This window comes from Sphaerodactylus townsendi, linkage group LG02, assembly GCF_021028975.2.
Source record: "Sphaerodactylus townsendi isolate TG3544 linkage group LG02, MPM_Stown_v2.3, whole genome shotgun sequence".
Classification (NCBI taxonomy): Eukaryota; Metazoa; Chordata; class Lepidosauria; order Squamata; family Sphaerodactylidae; genus Sphaerodactylus; species Sphaerodactylus townsendi.
Genome location: NC_059426.1, coordinates 24587771 through 24603270, shown reverse-complemented (window position 1 = coordinate 24603270; position 15500 = coordinate 24587771). Strand labels below are relative to the sequence as shown.

General features: G+C 43.1%; 1 protein-coding gene across 4 annotated transcripts in view; it reads right to left on the bottom strand.

Annotated features, from left to right (window-relative positions):
* The window catches only part of SESTD1 (SEC14 and spectrin domain containing 1), an 85133-nt gene extending 70020 nt beyond the window's left edge, over positions 1 to 15113 (bottom strand). Inside the window, exons 1-3 of one of the 4 annotated variants that reach the window (XM_048484092.1) lie at positions 15090 to 15113; positions 8165 to 8241; positions 6984 to 7088 (exon numbers count right to left, since the gene is read on the bottom strand). The gene's annotated coding sequence lies outside the window, so the exon portion shown is untranslated. Of the gene's footprint in view, positions 1 to 6983; positions 7089 to 8164; positions 8242 to 14432; positions 14805 to 14985; positions 15009 to 15089 lie in introns of those variants that run through there. The other 3 variants (XM_048484091.1, XM_048484094.1, XM_048484090.1) reach the window with 3 other exon arrangements.
* Between the last annotated feature and the right edge of the window lie 387 nt (positions 15114 to 15500).

The window sequence follows — 15500 nt, the reverse complement described above, 5'->3', positions numbered from 1 at the left end:
CCAGCCTCAGTGCTTATAAAAGCAGCTCTCCGAGGCAAGGGATGGCAGACTCCCCTGCCCTGCCCCCCGCCCCACCCGTCTATAGACCTTCAAAGGTGTAGCCCCCATCTTCTATTAGCTCCCATTGGAAACAATGGGGGATGGGGCATCCCCTTTGGGAGTCCATAACTTTGGACTCCCTGAACCAACCTTCACCAAACCTGGGTGGTGTCAGCAGGAGACTATCCTGATGATAACACCTAGGTTTAGTGAAGTTTGATTCAGGGGGTCTAAAGTTATGGACTTTGGGTAGCCCCATCTACTATTAGCTCTCATTGGAAACAATGGGGATGGGGGCACCCCTTTTGGGGTCCAAACTTCACCAAACTTGGCACGTATTATCACAAGTGTCACCAGATGACAGCCTGAAATTTTAGTGCTGCTAGCCTAAAAACTGCGCCCCCTGCAGGCCAAAAACCAAAAAAACACTTTAAAATACAAAAAACCCACAAATGGGGGGGCGGAGCTTCGGACATGCAATGGGGGGGTTGAACCTGAGAACCCCCCCTTAACTACGTCCTTGTGAATCACCAACGCACCATCTGAACATCAACTGGTTGAAATGAAGAGCCTTTTCAATGAGATATGCATTAGCAGCCAGGATGAACAAAAACTATTTAAATGATATTGTTTTAAGAGCACTTTACATTTTGAAAAAGTACTACAAAAAATATTCTCTCACAGTGGAGTATAAATAAATAAAATATTTTTTTAACTCCCTCATCCGACAATTGCAAAAGAATTTTCAGTTGTGGCTTTATCTCATCTGGATGGCTTTGTTCCATTCAGTTTATTACATAATCTTTCCTCAGGAAAGAACTGGGTAAAACAAGGTAGATGTGGTATTAAAGAATATATCCTTATTTCACTCAGCGAAGATTGATGATCCTCCAAGAATTAAGACAAGCTTAACTGTTTCACATGCTTTGCGTTTTGAGAAAATGAGCCACATCCAGGGATTGAAAGCACCATGTTGCAAATAACTCCACGAAACTCCTTCCCTCAGCCTACTTAAACACGTTAATCGTTTCCAGTGCACCAACAATTTTACAAAAGTGTTATGTCTTGGTCATCCAAAATTATCCTCATTCAGGAATCCTGACCAGATGAGAAGAATTCTGCTAGTAACTGGGACAGTCACTGAATATATCATATCTGATAAAAACTTTAACTTTCTTCTACTTGTGGATGTAAAATTCACCCAGGAAGATTCATGGCTAATGTAAAAATTAAGTGATAATAGACCTCCAACCAGACAGTCTGTGCTCCCAAGTCCTCTGGATCAAGCCATTTTATGTACAACATCTCTTTCAAAAATTATGAAATTTATTTATTTATTTATTTATTTATTTATTCATTCATTCCACTTTTATACCGCCCTCCCCCAAAGGGCTCAGGGCGGTTTACAAACATAATTACAGGCAAGTGGATAAACAGGATAAAATGCTAAAAATTAATACCAGTTAAAATGCAGCGCTCCAAATCCATAAATATTTAAAACAGATTTACGCTCTCAACCATTAACCTCTAACTCTGAGAGGGGAACAGCCGGATCTCAGTTGTTAATGGCACTCTATCAGCAGTCGGCCTCCCCAAAAGCCCTCAAGCTGGAATAACTCGGGTCTTACAGGCCCCAAGCATGGAATTCATTTAGGTCCCGCAGGGCCCGGACAGCTGGAGGAAGAGCATTCCACCAGGCAGGGGCCAGGGCCTGAACCAAGATAACTGGTGAATTGAACCAAGATAACTGGTGAAAAGATGTTCAAGATAGGTCTCCCTTTGTTACATCTGAAAAGTTAATCCACTTTAGCTGAGAAATAACAAACCACTAACAAACAGTTTGTCTTTTTTTCTGCCATTAACAAAATACTAAGTGCTGGCTGGCTATGTTACAAAGAAAGCAATAACATTTCATAGAAAATCCATGCTAAGCCTGTATGAACAATGAGCCATGTAAATCAGAATGTATTTCTCATTCTATTATTTAAGCATAATGAGATCATCAGACTGTTGGATTTTTAATTAAAGCTGGCTAATAATTCACATCTAAAGTCCCAGCCTCTTGACCTGCTGTGTTGGGGCAGCAGCAAAAGAGCTGTACTACCAGGATGGAAGAACAAACCATGGCACAATCATGCACTCTACATAGTGTGTGCTATTATACCAGCAGCCAAGATGCCCCCCACACAACATTTTTAGGTCACATGTATGGTATGTATTATGCTGCTCTGACTGCATTCTCTATGCCCCACAAACAAGAACACATATGAGCCAGACACCACAAACAATAAACAGTAGACGTTTGCTGGCAGGCAGGCAGGCAGGGCAAATCGGCCTTTTGGCAGTATCATGCCATTAGCACACCACTTATATTGAAAGTTGATTCATTAGATCTGGATGACACTTGATGGGTTCTCTCATTAAAACTACATATTTAACTTAACTAACAAGCTAGAGAGTTGATGTGTGACCTTTCATCAGTATCCCCCTTTATCAGATGTGTGTGCGCGTGCACGTATATGCACACATACATGCAGACACGCACATCTATATCTATATGCCCGCAAACAACTCTAGTCCATTTTTCATAACTCATCTACTTCTGATAGATATTTTAGGGTGTCTGAATCATTGGTCTGAAAAACCATGAGTTACCCTTGTATGAATCAATATCCTTGTTTTACTGTTAAAAAGCCAGAAGCAGAAATCAGAATTGGAATTCTTTGAAGACACGGAGTTTACACATGACCAACTGAATACTTTCTAGATCACTAAAAAGCAGATTTTCTTAAAGCTGAAAGAAGCCCATGACTGAATAAATTCGCAACACTGCTAGTATCTATTATATAAAGATAAGGATTATGACTGGTTACTTTAATGGACAGATCATGCATATCTTCGATTTCCTTGTTAATTCCTGCATGAATTAGGCCCCTTCCACACATGCAGAGTAATACACTTTCAATGCACTTTGCAGCTGGATTTAACTGTGCGCAATAGCAAAATCCACTTGCAAACAATTGTGAAAGTGGATTGAAAATGCATTATTCTGCATGTGCAGAAAACAGGTCTGAAAATTCTGATGATGCGATGGGGACATCAAGACGAAATGAAGGGAAAGCAAGAGTTAGCATTTCAAAATAACGAAATAGCTGCTAGAAAAAGAACAAAAAATATGTTTCAGAGCCATGTCTGCAGTAGAACAGCTAGATTTGAATCCAGTGGTGCCTTAGAGACCAACAAGGCTTTCAGAGTATAAGCTTTCAAGGGACAAAGCTCTCTTTGATATAGTTATAGTAAGTTCTGGAAAAGTCCTAAGAATGTTCTTTATGTTGCAGGTGAAAATGGTATACCGGCCTCAAGCATGGTTTCTAGAACTATTGCTGACTCTAATAGCCCAGTCATACTAAGATACAGCATTTGAAACCCTGACTCTGTTCCATGGTCCAAACCATATATACATGGTTCTGCATATATACACTAAGTATCTGCTATTTCTTAATACCCATAGCCTTGGAAATTCTGCACTCTTACAAGGAACACTGGATCACGCGCCTTTAGGGAAGCATAAAATGTTATTTTCGCTGGCAATGATTACAATTAGAATCCCAGTAAGAACTACACTGATGAATCAGACAAGTTCCCCCTAGTTCATTCATCTTCAAACTATGATCAAACAGAAGTTTCAGCAGAAATGTATGAAGGGCATGAATGACTGTTGTCTAAGCCGCTGTATGGTATGCATGATGCTGCTGTTACAGCAGTCTGTTCTACTTCTGTAATTCCATTCTCCGCATTGTTTTCACATATCACTTCTCCTATTTTACCGCAGTGTTTCCAATTTTTGTAATCCCAAATTCTATTGAAGAGGAAGAAAAAGAGAAGAGTTTGGACTTACCTGCCGCTTTTCACAACCGTAAAGTCTCAAAGCAGCTTGCAAATTCTTTCCCTTCCTCTCCCCACAACAGACACTTTGTGAGGCAGTGGGGCTGAGAAAGTTCTGAGAGAACTGTGACTAGCCCAAGGTCCCTCAGCAGGCTTCTTGCAGAATAGTGGGGAAACAAGCCCAGTTCACCAGATAAGAGTCTGCCTTTCATGTGGAGGAGTAGAGAATCAAACCTGGTTCTCCAGATTAGCGTCCACTGCTTGGAAATACTACACCACGCTGCACTGGTATAAGTTACCTGTTGCTATCATGCTTAAGTTACCTTATGCATCATCTTTCATGCTATTTTATTCTGCATAACATGTCTTGAATCTGAATTTGAAAAGGCAGGTTAATGAATGGATCCAGGAGACACAGGTTTGAATCTCCAGTCTGCCTTGGAAGCTGCTGCATGAATTTGGGCCAATTACACATTCTCAGCCTAACCTATCTCACAGGGTTGTTGTGAGAATAAAACAGAGGACAGGAAAATGATGTAAGCTGATCTGGGTCCCCATTTGAACAAAGGGATGGTAATTACAAAGTAAGAACATAAGAACATAAGAACAAGCCAGCTGGATCAGACCAGAGTCCATCTAGTCCAGCTCTCTGCTACTCGCAGTGGCCCACCAGGTGCCTTTGGGAGCTCACATGCAGGATGTGAAAGCAATGGCCTTCTGCGGCTGTTGCTCCCAATCACCTGGTCTGTTAAGGCATTTGCAATCTCAGATCAAAGAGGATCAAGATTGGTAGCCATAAATCGACTTCTCCTCCATAAATCTGTCCAAGCCCCCTTTAAAGCTATCCAGGTCAGTGGCCATCACCACCTCCTGTGGCAGCATATTCAAAACACCAATCACACGTTGCGTGAAGTGTTTCCTTTTATTAGTCCTAATTCTTCCCCCCAGCATTTTCAATGAATGCCCCCCAATGAATGTATTGTCGAAGGCTTTCACGGCCGGATTCAATTGGTTGTGGTGGGTTTTTCAGGCTGTGTGGCCGTGGTCTCATGGATCTTGTTCCTAATGTTTCACCTGCATCTGTGGCTGGCATCTTCAGAGGTGTACCACAGAGAAAAGTCTCTGTGACGCAGTGTGAAACAGACTTTTCTCTGTGATACGCCTCTGAAGATGCCAGCCACAGATGCAGGCAAAATGTTAGGAACAAGATCCACCAGACCACAGCCACATAGCCCAGAAAACCCGCCACAACCAGTTAAATATATAATCATTACAAAAAATCCACCACCCAGAAATACAGGATGGTGAAAGGAAAGATGCTTCTCCAGATTAGTAAAGGGACAGCATACAAGTCTAGACAGCTGTGGATTCTGATACTTATTACTGCATTCCTTTACATGCATAATTCAAGAGGCAGTCTTCAACTATCCAGAAGCACCTTCTGCACTTTTAGGGAGGTTTTCTCTTGAGGGTAGCTTGCTTTCCACACAAGGGACAGAAAGTATGCACATAAGTCCTTTGTAAACAAGAGGAGAATAAGATGTTGTTCATTATGAATGCATAGATCGCCCTAGTTAAATCTGGAAGTTTGTCCACTTCCAAATATTCAACAGATGCACCAACAACTTAAATATTTATTTCGTACTAACACTTTATTCATTTCAAACTACTTCCAATTTACATAAGCCTCTAAAGTAGAGTTACTTCTGGGATATTAAATCTTGGCCATTACCACCTCTTTAAAGACACGTCTAAAGTATCATCTTCTTAACTCTATGTTGTAAACTGAACTCCAATAACTTTTACTTATTTTCCAAATCCTTTCCATACCCTCAGACACACATTCAAGAGTAAAAGCAGCAAATGACTCAGAAATAACCCAAACAATTCCTTTTCTTCCCTGTACTGTCCAACCACCTGAGAACAGAAGATGACAATGCTACCTCTCTGGACATACAAGAAAAAACTCAATCACAGAATCAATCACAGACATGCACTGCACCATAGTTCTTGTAATATAGGGCTGATTCAAAACTGATCATGATATAATGGCTACAGCATCAGGTGATGACTTGTATATGGGTTAATTTTCACACGATCAGCTTCTTTTCTGCTGCAAAAAGAACTCAGGCACGACTAGAGGATGAATGAGATCTAGAAGAGAACTGGTTCTGGTGGGTTTTCCGGGCTGTGTTGCTGGCATCTTTGTGGCTGGCATCTTCAGAGGTGTATCACAGACTTTTCTCTGTGATACACCTCTGAAGATGCCAGCCACAGATGCAGGCGAAACGTTAGGAACAAGATCCACCAGACCACGGCCACACAGCCCAGAAAACCTGTCAGAACCAGTTGAATCCAGCCGTGAAAGCCTTCGACAATACATTGGAAGAGAATTGTTTGGAGGAATATTTATGGACTTCTATGAGAATGAACCCCAAGATTGCATAATGAAGTAGCAGGACAAAAAGTCTTACCACTCCAATCAACACTATTTCAAACTCCAGAGATCTAAAAGACAAAAAACTACTGCAAAGTGTAACATGCAAAACCTCCACTCTTTACAGTGGTCTCTAATAGTTTTTAAAAAAATTAATACCATATAGATTTCTGGCCAGCTACCATGGAAAATGCTTCAGACTTTTAGAAAATAGTTTGATCCGTACCACGGTAGAAATGCTAGTAAATATACCTTTTCCCAAAATGATATCAACTCTTCAGCTTTGCCTGAGACCTTAAAGCCCTGCCAGTCAAAATATAGGCATTACTGGGCTAGTTACAGGGGTCTGCAATTGTGGCTCTCCAGATGTTCATGGACTACAACTCCCATCAATCCCTACCAGCATGCAGGGGCTGATGGGAATTGTAGTCCATGAACATCTGGAGAGCCACAGGTTGCAGACCCCTGGGCTAGTAGGACCAACAGTCTGATCAGCATAAGAAGACCACAAATGACCATGTATCACCCTCCCTGCCCATATCTTCAGTCAATTCAGTAAATTGTATATACATACAATGATTTATTTCAAACACAATAGTTCCACTACTTCACGCTATCATACCTTCATCTCTTTTTATTTTAATTATTGTAATTTCTCTCTTTGTGGATTTATGGGCAAATATTCCAAACTTCAACTTTTCTGAAGTGCAGCTGCTCATCTTCTCACCTAAAGACAAAAGACAACATTCCATATTCATCTCTTTACAGATGACACCTTTAGAGTGCAAAATAACTAACAACGTTCTTGCTATTCACTGGCATCTAGAGTTTTAAAATTTCCTTAATAGCATTATGAATCTGCTGTGATAGGATGAATTTGCTCTCTGTGATAATATGGAAGGACAACAGTTGATAGCACTCTTGTTCAAGGTTTCTGAAGTCTTGGGACTAGATCGTTAGCAAAAGAAACACAAATCCAATATGGCTCCTCTATATCCATGGCTAGATCAGTCCATGTTCTTCCAAAGCACCCCTCCCCCTGCCCCAAGCTTAATTCCCAGAACTCCTAACAATCAGACTTCAGAACTTTTCTCTGTAAAGTAACTGTTTGGTAAGGATACCAAGATATCAACTACATTGTAATTGATTCACTCTGTACTGTCAATTCAACCAATGCAATGGACATGACTGTTGGAACTCATCTCTGACTGTCCATCATGAATTGAAAGAACACACTAAACATAATCTCCAGCCACTGTACACTGCACAGGTGAAAATGACAATAGTTGGGTGAACAGACTGAAAACTACGGGCCTATGCCCTTACGTGAAACTGTATGCAACATGAAACCCATAGAATAGGACCCATTACCATGGATTTTTCTCGAACAATGCATCTACAACCATCCACATACTAGCAAAATCCCAGGAGCTGTCTGGAAACTGCATATGGATCCATGGGCCTTATACACCATATATTCCTGTAATAATACCTACATATTTCCAATTAAGTGACAAATAATTAATATGCTTAGTCAGAACCACAACTAGATCCAAGCTCAGGAATTTGTCTACGTATAAAACCATGCAAGAATCTATTAAAATGTCACTGCTTGGCATCATCAAAAAGCTTCCTGTCAAGAGGGAAAGATCCATCACTTAAGAGCAAATATCGCACCGCAAATCATTAATACTGCACTTGTTCTAACATATAATTGGGTAATGCACAAGCTCTCATTTCTATATGGCTCATGCTAACTCCTTATAATGGAAAATGCCTTGAAATATAAATAGTTTTACTTACTGTGTGCACTGCAGTTTCCAGTAACATTGGGAATCCTTGCCAATATAGGCTTGAGATATGACTCAGCTATTCAAACCCTGTGAATTTAAATTAGAAGGTTACATCAATTTTATTTATTGTTATTCCTGGTAGCTTACAGAACTGTTTCAACAGTTATACTTCAGTACCAAGAAACAGGCGTTTGTATATTTGCATTGTAATACCAAGGACTTATTTCCACTATACTTTCCAGTTTATAAAATATTGGAATGGTTGCAAACTATTACAAGTAGAGCTCATAGAATGGGTGTTTGGTGACCTCTTCTGCTACCCCATGAAGGTTGGGACTGGTGTGGGATGCAGAAATCTCAGTCCATTCTTGCATGAATAATGAAGCAATTTGCCAAGAGCGGAGGGGGTAATAGCCACCAATTCCCACCAGACCCCCGTAACAGTACCCCAGACATTCCGCTGACCCTCAGGAGCACATTCACAAGGCATTCAGGAGCACATTCAGGAGCACATTCAGGAGCACATTCACAAGGCAGCAAAGAGGAAGGCAGCAATTTTTTCCCCCATAGACTATATTTCACTTGTGGAATATCAAATGCCAATGCTCCAAAGTTCTCAAGTAGAGATGGGGATGGCGGGTAACTAAGAACCAGGGCTCCTGACATTTATATTGTCAGATGAAGATTCTAGTGACTGATGGGAAAAAAAATAAAGAGAACAGTTGTGCCAGTAAAGCAGAAAAGCTGAAAGGAATTTTTACATACATCTCCCCTGCCTTTCTTCTATCGCTGTATTCAAATTTCCTAAGTACCTAGCCAAAATGTATATTCTCTTGAACTCACATTAACGTATAAGGTAATGAAAGCTACTTCATTCATTTAATAGCCAGTCCTTAAAAAGAAATGGCCTTAACATATCGAAGCCATACCGTATTGGGTTATCCAGACACGCAAATTGAACATCACGGTTCCCTCTATTGCTCAGACAATTAAAAGTGGTGTTAGAGTCACTGAGGGCTATATGAAGATACTGGATTTGCACATGAACTTGCGCAATCTTTACAATCCCCTCATGATGCCAAGTTTGTGCCTAAAACTATATTAAAACTATTGCAAGGGACCAAGATTCAATTTAAACAGGAATAATGTAGAACAGGGGTCTCCAGCCTATGACCCTCCAGATGTTAATGGACTACGATTCCCATCAGCTCTGCCGACTGACCATGCTTGACAGGGGATGATGGGAATCATAGTTCATGAACATCTGGAGGGTTGGAGACACCTGACATAGACGAAGAGAACTTCATGCTAACACCACCCTAGCACCATGTATACATTAATACCATGATCACACTGACAAGCAAGCATCTCCATAAGTAGGGCAACCAATCACAATATGTACTTGGCATACAGCACAAACAACCCCTGATAACGTTAGTAGTGCATACGGAACATCTAAAGAAGGAAGGAGGGAAGAATGATAGTAATTGTGTAGTATGCAGAGAATGATGGCTTTGTAGTGGTATTAGTGTTCGAGTAACAGCAAGTATTCCATAAAGGGGATCATATACCTTTAACGGAAAACATTAGTTTTCCAATTTTTATAAAAAATAAATTCCTGAAATCTTTATGAAAAAAATCAGTTTTCCATAGTGCTATTCATTTGGGAGATATAAAGAATGAATAATAGTAGAGAAAGGTATCTTCTATACCAGGGGTAGGGAACCTGCGGCTCTCCAGATGTTCAGGAACTACAATTCCCATCAGCCCCTACCAGCATAGCCAATTGGCCATGCTGACAGAGGCTGATGGGAATTGTAGTTCCTGAACATCTGGAGAGCCGCAGGTTCCCTACCCCTGTTCTATACCAATGATGGCGAACCTATGGCACGGGTGCCAGAGGTGGCACTCGGAGCCCTCTCTGTGGGCACACACACAGAGAGTTAGTCATGTGGGGGTGGAAAATTACCCCCCCCCCCCACACACACACATCTAGGCTTGCCTGGGCCACTGAGCACGACATGTGCGCACCGTGGTGAGCAGGGAGGACTCAGCTGGCGGGCCTGGTGCCTGTGCTCTGGGTGGCTTCTGTCCGGGGGGGGCGGGGGGGGGCGGTGAGCAGAGGAGGCAGAGATACTAGAGAGGGACAGAGTGATGCATGCAGGACTTGCTGGAGGCTAGAGCAGGCCGGCCCCTGCTCGAGTGAGTGGGGCGGAGGAAGAGGAAGCCAACCGTTTTTTTCTAAACTAAAACCTCAGAATTAAGGTTAAATTGCCGGGTTGGCACTTTGTGATAAATAACTGGGGTTTGGGTTGCAATTTGGGCACTCGGTCTTAAAAAGGTTTGCCATCAGTGTTCTATACTCTGTCTCCAAAAAAGATGTTAGTACAGTCAGTTAATGTACAGAAGTCATGTATGCTTCCACATTAGAATATAGTCCAGAATGAATATGCAAATTATCATTCATTTTTATGCGCTGCCTTTGTCAAAACCATTATTTTGTGCATTATTGAACATGTTACTTTGATACAAGAGCATTTATAGTTCATTACAAATAAATAAACTGAATGTCAAAATGTATTTTTACTCTCAGATAGGGGGAGAAGGGTTAGGGGGAGAATTCTACAACAAAGAAGGTCTGGAATATACTTATCAATCTCAGTGATGTGGGGTTTGTTTAATGAGCTAATGCCTATTAGCTTCTCCTCCTGTTCTGACGACAAACTGTGCTTTAATGAACATACAGGAAGAACATGGGAAGGAGCAATGTATAAATACGCGTACTGGAAAGTTGTGACTCTAAGTACATATTAAAGCCAATGGGGGAACAGAGAGGGTGTGTCGAATTCGGGTGTGTCGAATTCTTTGCAAATAAAGCTACTTAAAACTCTCTTCTATTGGCTTGATATTTGGTAAAGAAATATTGGGCACCGCAAGAGGGGACATGTAAATAAGAATTTTACCCTTGGTTTACATTTGACCTGCACAGCCATTTATGATTTCACAACCTGACTTTTTTTAAAATTTGGATTAGATCCATTTGTGGTTTTATTCCTCCATCCCCCCTCACTAATCAATCAAACATATGCCTACTTCCTCACACAATTCTTAGAACAGATAATGAGAAGAAGAAGAAGAAGAAGAAGAAGAAGAAGAAGAAGAAGAAGGAGGAGGAGGAGGAGGAGGAGGAGGAGGAGTTTGGATTTATATCCCCCGTTTCTCTCCTGCAGGAGACTCAAAGGGGCTTACAATCTCCTTGCCCTTCTCCCCTCACAACAAACATATTAGAGTGGTAGGTGGGGCTGAGAGAGGCTTGAAACCTTGCCAAGCTTCAACCTAATGTTATGCTTGTAGTAAAATCCATTTATGTTACTCGTTTGATGAAATCATTAATCTTTAGAGTGAAAAATTTACCACAGAAAAATCAAGAACTGTAAAATATTCAGCTCGTCATCTCTAACCAATTTTATGTTCTTTTTGGAAGCAGGGGAGGGTTGGCTGCTTGACTTCTTAAGATATACAAGACATGTTTTTACTACCGCTCTATACAACAGATTCCTCAGCTCTAAGGCCTCTTAATGCATTACGAAGAAAAAGCATTGGAATGTTAGCCATCCCAATATCTTTCATAGCTAACCAGAACCAGCGAAGACATAACCTTCAAGGTACAACTGTTGTAAAAAAGATGTACTTCTGAGCAGAACCACGCAACCTAAGCTCATCATACTGGCTTGTAATGTTCTCACTGAGCATTAAGGTCCTTCAATCCCTAAATCAAGCCTCAATCATGCCCCTCAGATCCAAGGTCTACTATCTTCACAGATGGAACAGCCATAATTACTTCTCTTTTCTCCTTTGGATGATTATGGATTGAGGCCTTGGCTTTATAGTCTGAAGAGGAGAAGCATACTGAGTCCAGTAGATTGAGCCGTATCCCCGCCTGAACTGTACAAATGCAAACAATTTTCCTGAGTGCCTGGAATGCACACTATCACAACATCCTACATCTTGCTCAGAAGCACCTTCTTACTGTCAGTAAACATCAGAACTCCAGACTGTACCACTCATAACAGCCCTTGGTGGTGCTTTCTTCTTTCTCCTATCATGTGCCACTGTATGTTTGCTCATCCTGTCTCTTTTCTGGCGGTTGCTACTCCCTTTTTCCAATTCCTCCATTGAGGAACATACAGTTCTGTAAAGAACAGCAAAAGAGATGCATACTCTTATTGTAACTTGTAACCTTATACTTTGTCCCACAAAGTTGTTGTGAGAAGGAAATAGAAGATGATGTCATAAACACACCATTATAGAGCAGTTATAAACTGCTCTATGTCAGCATCGGGGAGAAATATCTAAAGAAATATTTTCCTTCTGACCACTTGGCAGAGAGCAGCTGACACCAGCTATTTACAATAAAAAGACCTACACACATCGGTGTACAAAACCAGCTGCTCTATGCCAGAAGTTTCAGAAGAAGCAGTGATTCTTGGCAGAATCGTCCACAAAACATTTCATTGCCCATCTCAACAAATAAAGAGGTCACAGCCGTTATTACAGTTTCTGTCAGATTTTTAGCCCCACCTGACGCCAAGGACTACAGACACAGCTCTACAAGAGGCATTGAACTGTGTACACTTTCCTCTGCAGCAATCTGCAAAGATATCTTGTGTGATTCTCTCTAAATACGTCTATATATTTCTGTCAACAGCTATGTAAATCTCAGGAGTGGGAGAGAAAATGACACCCAACTGAATGTGAGGCCTTTGAAACCGCCTTCACAGTTTTACCGTGCAAACATCTTTTCCACCCCACAATGAATTTTTACCCATAACAGTATTCTGCACAAGGTAGAAAAAAAATTACTTGGTATAAAATAAAAGATTCACCATGGTGATGGCGAAAAACAGTAGGCTGGTGCACTTCACCAACGTAACAGCAAAGGGAAGAAGGAAATCAATGCAGACCTTTACAAAAGGAAGTCCAATATGAGAGGGTATCTGCAGAGCCACCATTTTTACATGCACAAATGACTGCAAAGGTCAACTGCCTGTCCTTTTGGGGAGCAAGCAGAAAAGGGTGTTCAATTAAACAGCTACTACCAGATGTAAGTAATTTATCCTGCAGTGACTTCTAGGCTCCTTTTTGCAAAAATCACTCCTCTGTTCCCTACACAATACTGGGGAAGCAGAAACCCTGTAAAATGGCTTTATGGGGTGAACATTCTCAGCCAGCCACCATTCAATAGGTACCAAGATGCAATGGGAAGATAGAAAGGAAGAAGGGAAAGAGTAAGACAAAGGACCTGTTCAAATCCCAATGGATACAGCAACCTCAATTCAGAAGACTGGTGGGCTGGATCAAACCCTCCAACCACGCAGTTCCTCTGCCATGCTGAAAGGTTTGTTTGCCAAAGCCAAGGGCCGGAGTCAAAGGAAAGTACCAAATTTACCAAGAGTAAAAGGAGTCACAACAGTGAAGCAGGCAGAAACCGCACACGCACAAACGTCCCAATGACGCTGGCAACGACTCCCTTTTTTAAAAAAACAAAACCTCAACGCTACTCTGTCTCCGGGGCTTTTTTTATTCCCTCAATCCGATTTCAAGCTTTAGCGAGTTAAATGAGAGGCGGCCACAAGGCAAGGCTTGCGAAGTCTCCACACAAAGGCAGAAGCAAAAAAAAAACCCCCTAGTCAAAGACAGCAGCGGCGAGCGAGGCACGAGGCCGCCCCTTTCCCCAGCTTGGTGAATGCTCACGGTTTGGGATTAAAAAGGTTCCAAGTTCCCAAAAGGGACCTGTTGCTATATTTAAACACCCACAACAGGCAAGGGGCGGACAGCGGTCTTTTGGCCAACCTAGGCTGGAGATCGTTTTCTTTGTTTAAAGCAAAATAAGGAATTGCCAAAAGAGCCAGAAAGAGGGAACCGGAGGGAGATTAGGTTGGGGAAGGGCAGGAAGCGCGCGCTGCTGATGCCTGCGGGTCCTTCTCTGCTGCAAGGAAGGAAAACCCAACCGCACCGAGCACAGCAAGGGGGAGGGTTTGCGGGGAGCCCTTTGCAAGCGTGACACACACACACACACACACACACACACCCGCATTTTGCTTTCGAGGCGCCACGCGTGCCTCTGCCCCCTCCCGCAGCGCAAACGAGGGAGCAGCCAGCGGCCCGTCTTGCAAACAAAGCTCGCTCAGGCCGCCCGGCTGGGCCTGCTGCTCCTGGTTTCCTTCCTTCCCTCCTCCCGCCCTCGAGAAGCGCGGCCGCCCGCAGCAGAGACTCACCTGAGCCCGGGGCCACTGGCTTGGCTCGGGCCGGCCTGAGGCGGCGGGGCGGCTGCAAGCAAACCTCCCCCTCCTCAGCCGCCGGCTTCCTCCTCCTCCTCCTCCTCCGCGCGCCGGGGCCTGCCCGTCAGGGCCGGACAAAAGCGGCCGCTCGCTGGCGTAGCTGCGGCAGCCCCTTTTCCTCACCCGCCGCGCTTGACAGCCAGCCGAGCCGAGCACGCCCACCCCTGGCCACGCCACTCTGGAGACCCCCGCGCGGGTCAGGGAGAAGGCGACTGGACACCACTCACACGCACACGCGTCTTGGGGAGGGGGGGGGATAACGGCTTGCCCCCTCCGCGTTGCAGCTGCTTCGAGGCAGGGTCAGCCAAAAGCCTGCAATCCCGAGCCCCACCCTGAAGGAAAACAATGCAGCAGCCAAGCCACCCGCCCTGCGCTTGGGGAGGATCACCGCGTGCAGAGCAGATGCACGCCTCTGGGGGGGGGGGGTCTCTTGGACCCCCCGTTTTTGCTATTGTTTCCCTCCCCACCCCCCCAAAGCGGCAAAAAGTACCTCGGGTGCACCGGCGAGGCTGTCATGTGAACGGGAGCAAGGCTGAAATCGCATGTGCACTTGAGAGCATTTGTATTTATTCCCTAGGCGGTTTGGGTACTTACAGTTCACAAGCTAAGCTTTTGTGTGTGCACTGATCACACCACACCACATTCTCGTCTCCTGTTATTATGCATGTGTGGAAGATATAGTTTTAAATGCTGTCGTGTCTGGTTAGGAAATGGCGTGAAGGACATGCTTTGCAGTTACCCTTTAACTTTTGTGTGTGGGTGTGAATCCTTTTACGCCTGGTGGGTGGGCCTATAGTATCTTGCAGGTAGAATCAGATACACCACTGCAATATCATTCTACTAGTGCCCATTGCTTCACTTCTCCAGAATATCCCCCAAGTTGGAGGGAAAAACTTTTTGTCTTAAATGTAAGTATTTCCATGTGAACTAGTGTTAGAGCACACATGTGCCTTAAAAAATAACATTTCCCCTCCTCTTCTCAGAACATCTGCAGCTGAAGTTCTT